Source organism: Colletes latitarsis, chromosome 10 (genome assembly GCF_051014445.1).
Source record: "Colletes latitarsis isolate SP2378_abdomen chromosome 10, iyColLati1, whole genome shotgun sequence".
NCBI lineage: Eukaryota > Metazoa > Arthropoda > Insecta > Hymenoptera > Colletidae > Colletes > Colletes latitarsis.
Window position 1 is genome coordinate 15,493,565 of NC_135143.1, and position 12,554 is coordinate 15,506,118.

Sequence of the window (12,554 nt, forward strand, 5' to 3'; positions counted from 1 at the left end):
AAACAACGGTGAGCGACGACCGGCCGGTATATCATTTGTAAATAAAGGCTGGAGTCTGAGCCGGCCTTTCGCGGCTCTCGTGGAAGGTGTCGGATCGATCTTCCGTGCCGTGGATTCAATTATACCGCGCCACTGTACGTGAGAATTCCACTTAAGGCCAGAGCTATCCTTCTACGATCTTGTACGTATTGACGTGCGGTTAATCAAAGTGCTCTGCCGCCATTGTGCAGGCTAACGCCGGGATTATGTCGCGTTTCGATAATTGGTATCTTAGGTTATATCGCTACTAATTATCCTAGTATTGCGTTGTATTGGTTTCGACGGCCACTTCCGCCGGTACGTGGCTAATAATTCGGCCAATTAACGGTCGTCGTATCAATCACGAATCACAAGGAAGTGGCTAAGTGCCAAACATTGGTAGGTTAATCACGCGAAGAAAACATTTTACAGTGCCTCGTCTACTTCGTTTCTTGCATCAGTCCGCATTAGGGATACTTGCAATGGAATCGAAATTTCCAATATTCCTTAGATCGAGCGACGCTATGGAATTTAAAGCTAGCTAAAAATATATCTTAATCCATCTAGAGTATATAATATTAAAAATAGATGTTAACTAGCTGTCGCGATAGTGCTCCGCCGCAGATAAATTTGCTCCACCGGTGCTCTCGAGCGGATCCCTTTAGATTTTCGTCTCCGTTCGCGATTCGGACATTGAAACAAAGTATTCGGCGTACCGAGCCAGCCTTTACATCAACGATCACACGCTCGAGCTGCCCCGCCCCCGCGATCCAGCCGAAGCGAAATCCCGCGCACCGACGATAAAGAAAAGAAGTCACAAAGTAGAGTTAAGAGGCTCGCTCGTGAAGTCTTTCCGTCTTTGACTACTTTCCCGAGGTCACCCTTTCCCCGGGCGCATAATTCATCGGAGACGACGGTGTACTCGTGCAGAACTCCGAAAGGCTGAGGAGAAAGTACGACGAAAAAAATTACGAAACCTCCGAGCGAACTTCTCGATGATACTTCAACGGGCGGGTTTCTGTTTGACTTATATCCGACCGTGGGTTCCAACTTCGACGCGACTCGAGTAACGAGGAACGAAGGAGCGCGAGTCGACCAGTTACGCGGCAGGTTCTTACGTTCGTTCCGTAACGGTCCATTAAAATCGTTCTCGTTTTAAATCGAGGCACACCACGCGCTCGCCTCGAATAGCTTATAAATTTTACCTACCGATGAGAATCTTTTTAGAAAATTATTCTACGAGCGAAAGCGTAAGACTCGAATCAGCGACTCTGATCAGAGTTTCACGGAAGCGTTTTGTACTCTACTGTATTAATATTTGAGAATTACACGCACGCCGGACAGGCGGACGAGGTGTATGAATAATTACGAGACGCCGGTGAACGATGAAAAGTGCTTAGAGCTGACGGGATACGCGTTGGTAAAAGCAGGCGCAGCTAACTCGAGCGGATTACGCCTCTTTTCGTCGACTTTTTGCAACATTTCTTTTTCGAATTCCTGCTGCGTGTTCAATGAGGAATAGGTTGCATGGAAGTATTCACGGGCGAGATCGCGAATGTAGCGAAGTATTTTCAACGTTCGTTGCTTTGCTGCATTTTTGATCCTCTGCACGGATAGACATGATCTCGAAAAACTTCGCTTCTTGTTTTTGCGTAACGTATCTAGAACAGAACGAAATAATGGCTTCTTTGCTTTCTAATATTTTTTTCAAACGCGTAATTTAAAACACGGGACAATTATACCAAGCAGAGTACAGAAAAGCTTTAATTTTTATAATTATTTACCTTGAAATCAATTTTACGTTTGACTTTAAATTGTGGAGTTAAATTATGTACTTTGAAAGTCGTTTCAACGTCATATTATTTTACACACATTTGAATGCACATTGGTGTCAGCTACAATATTCGTAACGGAAACATTTAAATTTCCACTTGTAAAAAAATATGGATGACATTGAAAAAAAACTTCCTTGCAGCATTCCCCTACATTCAATTCCATTCAAATTGGGCGCAACATATTTTCCGTGCAGTCGCTATTAGAGATAATAATCGCGTAATTCTTTTAAACCGATAGATTATTTAAAGATGCAGTCGCGATTAAAAATATGTTCCAATTTCACGCGTTAGACTCGGTTTCAAAGAACCGGTTCACGTTTCGAATTCGCGTTTTCCGCCACGCTTTGGGACTTTCTTTTTTTTCTATTAGATAGAGTAGCCGACAGATAAGTGCAAACCGAAGTATTTTTAATTGATGCCGGTGTTTTTCCGTCAGTGTTCGCCGATCGATTCGGGCAGCTGCTTTCGAGTTTGCTGGTTGGGGTTGGCGACCAATCTGAATGCCAGCCACTCGTGGTATCCTGGCGTCGTGATGCCACAGTTATTGCATTACTGGGAACGGACATTCCTCGGGTTACGGTAGCCTCGCACGACGTCAGAGGGTGGTGACAGTAACCGATTCGACCGGTTCACCGTGGTTTTCCTGCTAAATATACGCTTGAACGCGCCGGGTGTTAGGTAGATGAAAACGTTCTTGCCTGGGTCCGGATGTCGTCAACACAGCTACCTCAACTTCCACGTGGGGGAAAAACAGGACAAGAAACTTCGATCGATGCGATTCCACGAGATTTCCTTATTTCAATCAGAAGAAACGAATTATTCGACGCGCGATCTGCTTTTCCTTTCTTGCCTCTTACGTGCCTTTGTACATTTAACGCTGTAACGAGGTAAAAATATTTTAATGAAATTTGGCAGAGCGATGAGAGTCTCATTGAAAATCTTTCGGCGCGCTATTGTCGATTATATTTTCTTCGCGTGGATGAAAAATCTCATAGATAAAGGCGTCTTGGTAATCCACTCGAGGGTGAAATAGATTTTAGTCGTTCGAGATCCGAAGGCGAGACGAATAGGCAGTCGTTCGCGAAGGAAGCGAAACGCCGTGTTGGAGCAATCACGCGAAAATCGCGAATTACAAAACGAGCGGTTGCTTCGGTTTTCCGTTGATTATACGACCCGGGCTTGACGAACAGACTCGAGCACTCGCCGAGACGGTCGAGATAAATTGCACGGTTGTCGCTAAGAGAATTAAAGAAGAGCCAATAGCGAAGACGAACGTCCTCGTACGGATGGGGGCGAAACAACGCTGGGAACTGTAGAAATCAGAAAGCTAACCGCGTGCTTTTCTCACCTTTCGCGATCCGTTCTCGTCGTTCGTCATAGATAAAGAACCGATGATGGAAAGGAATTTTCCAACGTTCGAACCCAAGGGCGATTTATAAGGTTGGAGGATACAGGTCGAGGAAGATCGAAGACAGATTGGGGGATGATTCTAGATACGCTCGACCTGGAAAAGCTGAGAGAAAAAGCAGATCGGAAGATAGATATCGAGGACCAAACGTCGCGATGGTAGTGATTGGGAACGATACAATGACATTGTCATTACCAACGATAACTAAATAGAGAATTATACTCATCGCTAAACAACTGGCAATTAATTCCGAATTTTATACCAAGTCTCGTGTCATAAAATTAAATCTTAAAATTATTGCGAAACAAAGCCAGTTTCTGCACGTATTCCGTTTGAATGATTTCATCAGGAATGCGGATGAAGCGAATGCAACAACATCACAAACAGTAGAGGGTAACGGGAGAATATTTACGTATCTTGCTAAGTTCGGTATCAATCCCATCCGAAATGTATCGTCGGTATCAAAACACGTCTCGGGTCGAGCGCTGGTTGCCGTCGAGGAGGGCCAGCGAGGAAAGAGGAAAAGAAGGTACACGTAGAGACATAGGGACGGGAATCGAGGCTAGCGAATGAAGAGAGGAAGAGGAACAGGAAGGCGGGGAACGAAACAGACAGGCAGGCATGCAGACAGCACAGTCTCGTATACCGCGTATTACGAAGGAGGTCCGTACATACGCAGCGGGGGTTTGTGTATCCATGGATAACGAGCTTCCTCTCTTGCTCGGCTGCCTGTTACCGCTAATGAGCTACCGTTCTGTTTTCTGCTCCTCTGCGTAGAAAGGCGAGAGCCTGGCTGCTCCGACCGCCGCGGCTGAGAATGCGAGAACGACCCGTCTTTATATCGACGCTCGTTGAAAAGCGAATCCGAATCATAGATGCTGTCCACCGTGCTGTCTCGAAGCGTATAGTGCGTGCCAGCTGTCCGGATCGTTAACGCGTGTGCGTGATCCACGGTTTTGTCCACGGATCCACCGACGACGCCGAGTCGCGCCGTTGACGCTCCCTGCCACCGCTTTTTGTTCGCGATCCTTGCCTCTATCCAGGAGTTAAATATTTAGATTTTGTCGTCTCCGTGGTTGGTTCGATTCATCAGGTTGTTAACTATTATTCAATCTCTTTTCAAGAAAACATTGGAATAAAGTAGAATTTCTTTTGTGATCAGAAATTCCCTTGTAGGAAAAACATGTAAGTTATGATTTTGTGTCAATAGGGAAAGCTTTCTAATCGAATATTCCCAAGAGTTGGCTACATTTAGCCGATTATGAACCGTTGATCGATAATTTTTTCAGTAGCTTCGTAAGCTTTCGGGTTCGAAACATCCCTTATATGGTGTAGGCGTGTGGAAACGTCGCGAGGCGATCGCTAGCAACGTCTGACCATCGATGGCTGATACCACTGGCTCTGATGGCCAGTTTGCCTGGGATGTGGACTTGTTTTACGGTATTGGTTGCTCAAGACTTGATTTACACCAGCGGTTCAGTTTTGCCCCGGGCACGATTCATTCAAATATTCAGTACACCGTAAACACCGGCGCGCTGTGATTGGAGCGTTACTCGGATATTTACTTATTCCCTCGGCGGTAATTCTGAATAAACAGACGCGCGCGTATTTCTACCTCCCTGGGAACAATATTTTCCCGCAAGTTTCTTCGTTAGAAGTGATTTGAAGATGCCCCCTTGTTTAACTCGATGTTACCCAAGTCGTCTTTAACAATCAACCGTCCTCGATGATAAAAACTATGTCCTACCGTTTCGATCCACCGACAAAATTGCAGTCGCTAACGAATCGTTAACGAAAGCGACAGTGAAACAGATTTCATCGTTACTCTCAACAGAATCAGGGCTAATCATAACCATTTTCCTTCCTCAAAGATCGTAAATTACAAATTTAAGAACTTCGTTGTACCGTGCTATTTTCTCTCATCATTCTAAAGTACATAAACCTGTACGTATGGTTTAAAATACTCAACAAAAAAAAGCAACTATGAACCATCAGAGTATAAGACACGGATACTTTCTCGAGCGAATGTACAACGGGTGTGACATTGGATTGGTTCTATCACCGGCACCGTCCATACACGAACGCGACGATCTCGACGATTTCGACGTTTTCTGTGTCATCGCTAACGATGCGCGCTCGTTGGTCTTTCGCGAAGCCGAAAGCGCGACGAGAACACGGAAAAGCATAGGGGCGAATAGAGGGGGATGGAAAGCTGGGATGTGCGAGGGTGGGCATACGTCGCTCCGACGCGTATCTTAAGCGACGAACGGGAACGTCTGTCGTCGCGCAGTCGCTTCAATTTCTCAATGGTACAGCAGAACCATTCAAGCGTTTCAGAAACTCCGCGCGCGGTGCAAACGGTGTTAATTGCCGGGGTTGAAGCAGACTTCATCGGAGCCACGGGCTGCGAGAACGTTGCGGAGAATGGCCCCGGGTGAAACGTTGCCGTCCCCAAAGCGAAAAGATAAATTCGTGGGTCTCGGTTCTTTCTATAATTTGCCCACCGCGGTGCACTTTGACGCCGTCGTTGACACGGCACCGTTTGTCGTCGCGATAACTCGCGTCGCGTTTTCACCCGCGGAAATAACGCCCGCCACGGTGTATATTATCGAGCCAAGCATTCGTGTCGTATCGAGGAAGAGGAACGAATCGACCGCGTCGAGGTCGTGAATATTCAACGAATAAATGATGAAAAGAATGGCTTGCGCAACCGTAGCTTAACCGTTTCTTTATCGGTGGAAAAGTTTCGACCAGAAAATTTCTATTCCTTTTAATATTTAACGAGGCGTTCTATGTATTATTTATTTCGCTTTGTTCGCAGGCGGATAAGAGTTCTAAATTCGTGAAATTTTCGATGATGTCATTTTAAATATTTAATATAAAGCATGCCGTGGCATTTATTTTCCTTAATATTTCACTTTGAAAATAATTTGTTTGGTTGCACAGTGAAAAGTATTTTCGGTTTCAGTTTTGTTTTAAGCTTCTTCGAAAAATTTTTTTTAGATAGCGTTCTTACGCGAGAAATATCGTTCGCGACACAATTTCGAGCGAAACGACTTTGCGAACGAGGCGACGTGGCCTCCCCCGAAATTCTATTAATTCAAATGAGAGGCGGGGCGCGCTGTGAAAGCTTTGCAGGCTTTCCGACGAGCCATCGTTCCCAGTCACGCATACAAATCGACGAACGTCCATGGAAAGGGGACTAAAAAGGCCGACGTTACGCCGTACGGAACGCACGGGCTAAAGTTTCACGAACGGAAGGAGAGCAAGCATCGGGTCGACTTTATCGGTGCTGTCGTAAGCAAATTTATAACGAGATTTCAGGTGCCCATTAACAAGCTTCAAAGTCGACGAGGCGAGTGCGGAATAATCGCGTTTCGTGGGACAACTTTCGTAACGAGAGACTATTTATAAACGATTGCGAGCGTGGGCGACTTTTGAACGACAAAATACAGGCAATTTCGGTAGCCTTAAGTGATCGTTCTTTTCCTTTCGCTCTCCTCCAATGGTAAACTGTTTTTTGGCGAAACGTTTCGACTGCCATGCGAGTCGTTTGTTGCTCGAATCACAAATTGCATGCAATGAAATTCTTTCACGAAGTTATTTTATATTAAATTACTTATTTGGAAGGTGTTAAGGCCATGGAATTAATTCTGTTTAAATGGAGATCAAGTTTACAACTCTTAAAATATTAGTAAGACATATTTATAGCAAATGCCATTACTATCTAAATATGGCCGTAAAATATTTAACCAATCCAATAGCAAACCTAATTCGGATTGCCCAAAGTGTATTTCAAGCATAATCTGGACGCAACGTAGTACATAACACATTGCAAGAAAGATATCTTGGGGAAGGTTGGTATTAGCGTGAGATTCCTTTGTACCCCAGTATACCGGGTGTTGAGCCTACCCAATAAAACCTCCACGATGACCTAACTCAGCGTGATTTAGGAGGATACTGGAAACGTCAGTGGCACAATATCCAGTGCCCCCTCTTCCCAAGGTGTAGATCCAGGGAGAATGGGTTCTCCTCCAATAGTGTAGCTTGTACCTTATATCCGCTTTACTTAACGCGACATAAAGCTAACATTTGGTCCAATTTAACACGCTGGGTGCCGAAATATTTATATAAAATGTTACCTGAAGAATTATCGACTATTTCAATTCCTCCATTTAATTTAGATTATTAGTGTGTATATATCCAGCAATAAGTATATTAAGATTTATTAAATTTCTCTTATACAGTCTTGCGAGATTCTCTTTAAAAAAGGCGAATGCCTGCATATAGAACGTAAAACATTATGGGTAGATTGATGGGCAGATTTTGTGTTGAAGGTCTCCCAGATGAAAATTTCTTGGAGAATGTTAGTCTCGCGTTTCCGGTTGATATTAAGCGCGGCTGGAATATTCTTAATTAAGTTTAATCGAGGCAGACAGCCCCGGAGTGGGTTGTCTCCCGTTACAAATGCGAGCACGGTTAGATAAATTTTCCACGCAACGGTGATACCTCTAACCTTGCATTAACGTATCACCCGAGGATTAGCTGTGTCCTCTTAATTCGAGGGAGCAGCTTTAAGCACGCCAGTTTGCGGTTAATAATAAACCTCCTGGCATTATGCCAACTGTTACGATACCGTAGGATGCACGCACCTCCGTCGTAAAGCGCAGCATTACACGTATACCGGGCTACTTTACGAGCTTCCAGGATGTTTGTTATTAAATACGACGACGTAAACGACGTAAACGAAACGAAATTTCCGCATCTTTCTGATCTTTTGCGCGTCGCTCGTCCGGGAATCAAGAATCGTTTTCCATATTTGCAAGAGAGTTATCGTGCACGGGAATTTTTCCTCGAGAATTCTACCGACTGTTTATCAAATTTCCATTCTCGTATCTCGAGAAAAGAACTTCCCACAGTGCCAGTTTGTTTATCGATACGATTAAGAATAATTAAACTCTTTGTCTTCGTCGCAAAACTGAACTAACGTTCAAACGAATTTCGGTCGGATCGATTTTCCGTTCCACCCTGTACACAGATTGAAAGATTCATCGGGAATGAAATTGATTTCCAAATCCGGGGCTGATCGTAGCAATTAACAGTTATCCAGGATACAGCCTCGGTAACTACGCGCGAGCTAATTATTCCACCGATCCGTTCCTTCGTAATTTCGCGTAAATTCACAGTCACAGTTAATAATAAAGTTCTTGACTCGTTGCCAAATCTAGTAACTCCGCGTCGCTGTTTAGATCGCGGATAACGAGTTACGGGGGCTTACACAGTGATTTGTAGTCCGCGTACTTTGTTAGAGAATAATCGAATGATGAAATTGGAACTGTGTGTCGGGTCGAGAGTTTTGACGTGTTCGATGCTGGGCAAGAAATTCCTCGAATAGCGTGTTATGCAAAGATATACAGTGTCTCTAGCAACGGACGACGGCATATGACAGTTTTATTCTATAAAATTCCCAGTGGAAGTAATATCTTCTTTGTATACGTATCTTGACTTGCATTGTTCGAGCCAGACAAACGTTCTTCGATTTATCAAAGATCTCTTTGACACTTTTGTTGATCTAGTGAAAATGTATGTGAAATGCAATTTGTGAAATAATTTTGACACTGACATAAATGTTCCGAAAAGCGACGTACGCATTTTCGGTCGTTGCTCGACAATGATCTTTGTCTCGAGACTCAAGCAAGGTCTAATTCTTAACAATCATTCTCTTTTCGACCCACGACACATTGCGTCGAGAGAATCGCTGCACCGTCGCCGCAATCAGTGATTAAGAGGAAGTCGTTTGCGCTCCGGTGAGTGCTTCGCAATCGTTCCCTGTTGATTTTGGCATACACCTCGAGCCTGAATCAAGGCCCTTTGTACGCTCTGTTCATCGAAAGCAACCGGCCCTCTAATTATAATGTCGATCGATACCTGCGATATTACGATAGCCTCCGATTCGTACGAATCTCTATACGCGATCTGTTAATTGCATTTCGTCGCAAAAAACTTTTGATAACGGTATCCGGTTCAACGCGAGTCACCAGTTTCTATTCGACAAATTTTAACATTCTACACCCGAAAACTAACGCGTTCTCCCTACACGCAATCGATGGTCGCCGTACGTCCAAAAACTAATAACATTTTTATTCGCTTAGACGTGCCCTAGACGTTTCTAACCCTTCTTTGAAAAAACCCCGTATATAATCCCGTTAACCGCCACAGTTTCCTCTCTAGTTGCAGTGATTACTCGTTGTTCCACCAAACCAACTGTGTCTCGTAACAAGGTGTCCACAGGGTCGCGAGCTTTGTTATCCCAACGTGGCATCGGGGTTCGTACCGCGGTCGTTTCTTTCGAATAACTCGAAGCGCTGTCCGCGCCATGTTCGTTAGTTACATCGTCCCTAACGACCTTCGTTTGTTTCATTTCGTCAGCGGGGAACGGCGGGAAGGAACATTTTCGAATCAGGAAAGCGAGGAAGTCGGCCAAAACGTTTCGTTGAAGTCGTAAGACGTACTTCGAAACGGAGCTTCGAAGCTTGTACTGCTTTTCATCGAACAAAGTCATTCTTCTTAGCATTCATAGTTGCACAAATAAAAAATAATTAATTCTTTCTAATTTCTATTTCTATCAATCACGCGTTAAATACGACAGGCAATTTTTTGAAAGTGTTAGTCTTCTTCGCGGGCGTACGAAAATAAACTCGTCCTTCTCTTCGCTCTGTTCTCTTAGAATGGTACTGCAACGCTGAAAATTAGCGTATCGTCTTTTGTTTTGAGAGCGAGATGTCCTGCGAAATCAAGGGCCCTCGACTTCGTTGATTTCTTTGTTTCGTCAGACGTACGGGAAGGGTTACGAGTCGTGTCAGAGGTTTCAGCCGTGGACATGCCTAGCGTAAGTGGTAGCTCGCGGCGTTACAGCGCCACTAATTATACAACCACGCACTCGCCTGGCTAGACGAAAGAAAAAAGGGAAAAGGACCGTGCAAAAATTTAATTACGACGACCTTGTTTAGTGCTCGCCTGGCCCGGAAAAGTTGGTCGTCGGAAAGTGAAACGCCCAGTCGTTGTGACTTAGAATTCAGGGGAATGAATGCTGCTGCTAATTTGCCGGTCCAAAAGTGTCTGGCTGCGGGAACGATTCTTCATGGTTATTGCTGCGGACGTATATTGCGAGAGTCGTGCCGGATGAACTTTCTAACAATGAACACCCTTGTTTCCTTAAAAGGTAACGACAGCGTGAACAGTAAGGAAACCTTTCAAAATTTTGGTCCAAGACGACTGAATATTTTACCATCAACTCTCCTAAATCGTAGGAACGAATGTTGATTTCTTAACATTTATTACGAAGAACGCTCGCAGTACTCGTTTTCTCCCCTTTGTAACGAACGCGTCTGACCATTATCTGTTATTTCTATTTGCGTCGGTGTCTGTGGACGCTCACGGTGGCACTGTTTATTTCAATTGGTCCTAACTGGTTAGGAGAAGTTAAGATCGACGAGAAAGGGACAGTACCGTACTACGATCAGTGTTTAAAAACACCAACGCAAGTAAAGGAGAAAGAATAATGGTCAGACATATGCTAGTAGTGCAACTCTATATGAGAAAGCAAGTAAAAAATTTTGTCGTAAGGTTAATTTCAGGCGGTTGAAACTGGAAAGGTTCAGATCCTCGAATTCAAACGAGGTCGCATCGTGTTGTTTCTCTCGTCGGATAAAAAATGATTCCCCGAGAGTGGTGACGTCAACACGCAAAAGATACGGTTCTCTTCTCCGCTGGCTTCGACATTTCTCTTTAAGCATTCGACATTTGTGGGTCAAGAGGAACAACACGGTTTCTCGTGCTGTTATCAAGTTACTCGCCCAGTTAGCTACGCTGTTCCTTGTTTCGAGCTCTCCGCAAACAGCAGTGTTCCCGCGGCCGGGATAAACTGATTCTTACGGCGACGGTATTTTCTCGTTACGTATCTCGGCGCACTGTTGTTTTTAATTACCGGAGTTCGAACGGTGTCTTACGTTTTTGTTTTGTGTGGAAACTTTGCGCCGCTGCGTTTTCAAATCGGTCCCGTAACTTCGTACGCGAGTTATTCGAAATCGAGCCACCGTTTGAATTTAATATAGTCGGAAGCTGCATTATTTTGCATTTAATTTTGCGTTTCGCACGCATCGCTCGGTTTCCCTTTTTCTACTCTTCGTGTAACAGAGTTTCGAACAGTTCGCTCAAGCCCGCAGGGAGACAACGAATTAAACCAACGGAGCTTCAGTTCTCGTTCCATCCTCCGCGCGAAACACGGACCTTACTTTTCCATAATGTGTCGCTTCGTTTCGAGGACGCTCGTTCGCGCGGTCGTTAACGAAATCTAGAGATTTCCGCCTAACTCGAGCACCTTAAATATCTATTTTCGATCGTTTCGTGAAGCACCGGATCCCTCGTTGTTAATTGCATCGATACAAGCGCGATAACGTCAGCAATGTTGTTCCGAGAGATTTAAGCGTTCAAACGAACGCAGAGAATAAATGGTACGCGAACGAAAGAGTAAGCAAGTCCATATAATTTCGAACAAAAAGAAACGAGTTTGTCGGGATGATGAAAAATTAAACTGTTCGAGAAACAGCGAGTTAATTAAATGCTTGAAATATACAGTGACTTCGCGTTCGATTCGTCTGTGCGCCCATAAATCGATTCTTCGGCCCGATCCTTTGTGAAAGGTAATTTTATACTTTCTCTGTACGTTGCAGTGTTCGTTTATAGCCTGGTATACCAATTTACTTCGAAGCGGGGCAGGTTTTTTCTTTCTTCCTTGCGCGGAAAACTCTAGATGTAAGTGGAAGATTGTATTACGTTTTCTTTGAAACATCTGTTTCAGTACGCACAACACATAACTAAAACGAGTTCGCGGTTCCTTCGATTTTTATTTCATTCTTTCCGTTCCAACCGTAGATACATGATATTTTTTCGCGAGAGAACGAATCATTAGCAATAACATTCCTAGTAACCCTAGTTTTCAGCGACTCCGTATGGAATCGAAGGAAATCCTTCGTCTTCGAATCCGTGCCACAAATTCCTTCTTTACCGCGAAATCTCGACCGAGCAGGAATCCAAGGACACAGCAGGAAGAAGGACTCCGTGGTACAGTCTCTCTTTCTTGTAGGGGCAACGTGGTCGTATCTTTCGCGTCGAACAATCTTTCACTGGCGACTCTTGGAAGGCCCGTGGTTTCTATTCTCCACAACGCGCTGTCCATTAGATGCGACAACGAGAGATCGAAAACTCTTTCACGGGGCTGCATTCTTCTAGAT

General features: G+C 44.4%; 1 protein-coding gene across 1 annotated transcript in view; it reads left to right on the top strand.

The window, feature by feature from the left end:
- Positions 1-12,554, top strand: part of LOC143346039 (uncharacterized) — a 214,352-nt gene that overhangs the window by 91,962 nt on the left and 109,836 nt on the right. The window lies entirely within an intron of this gene.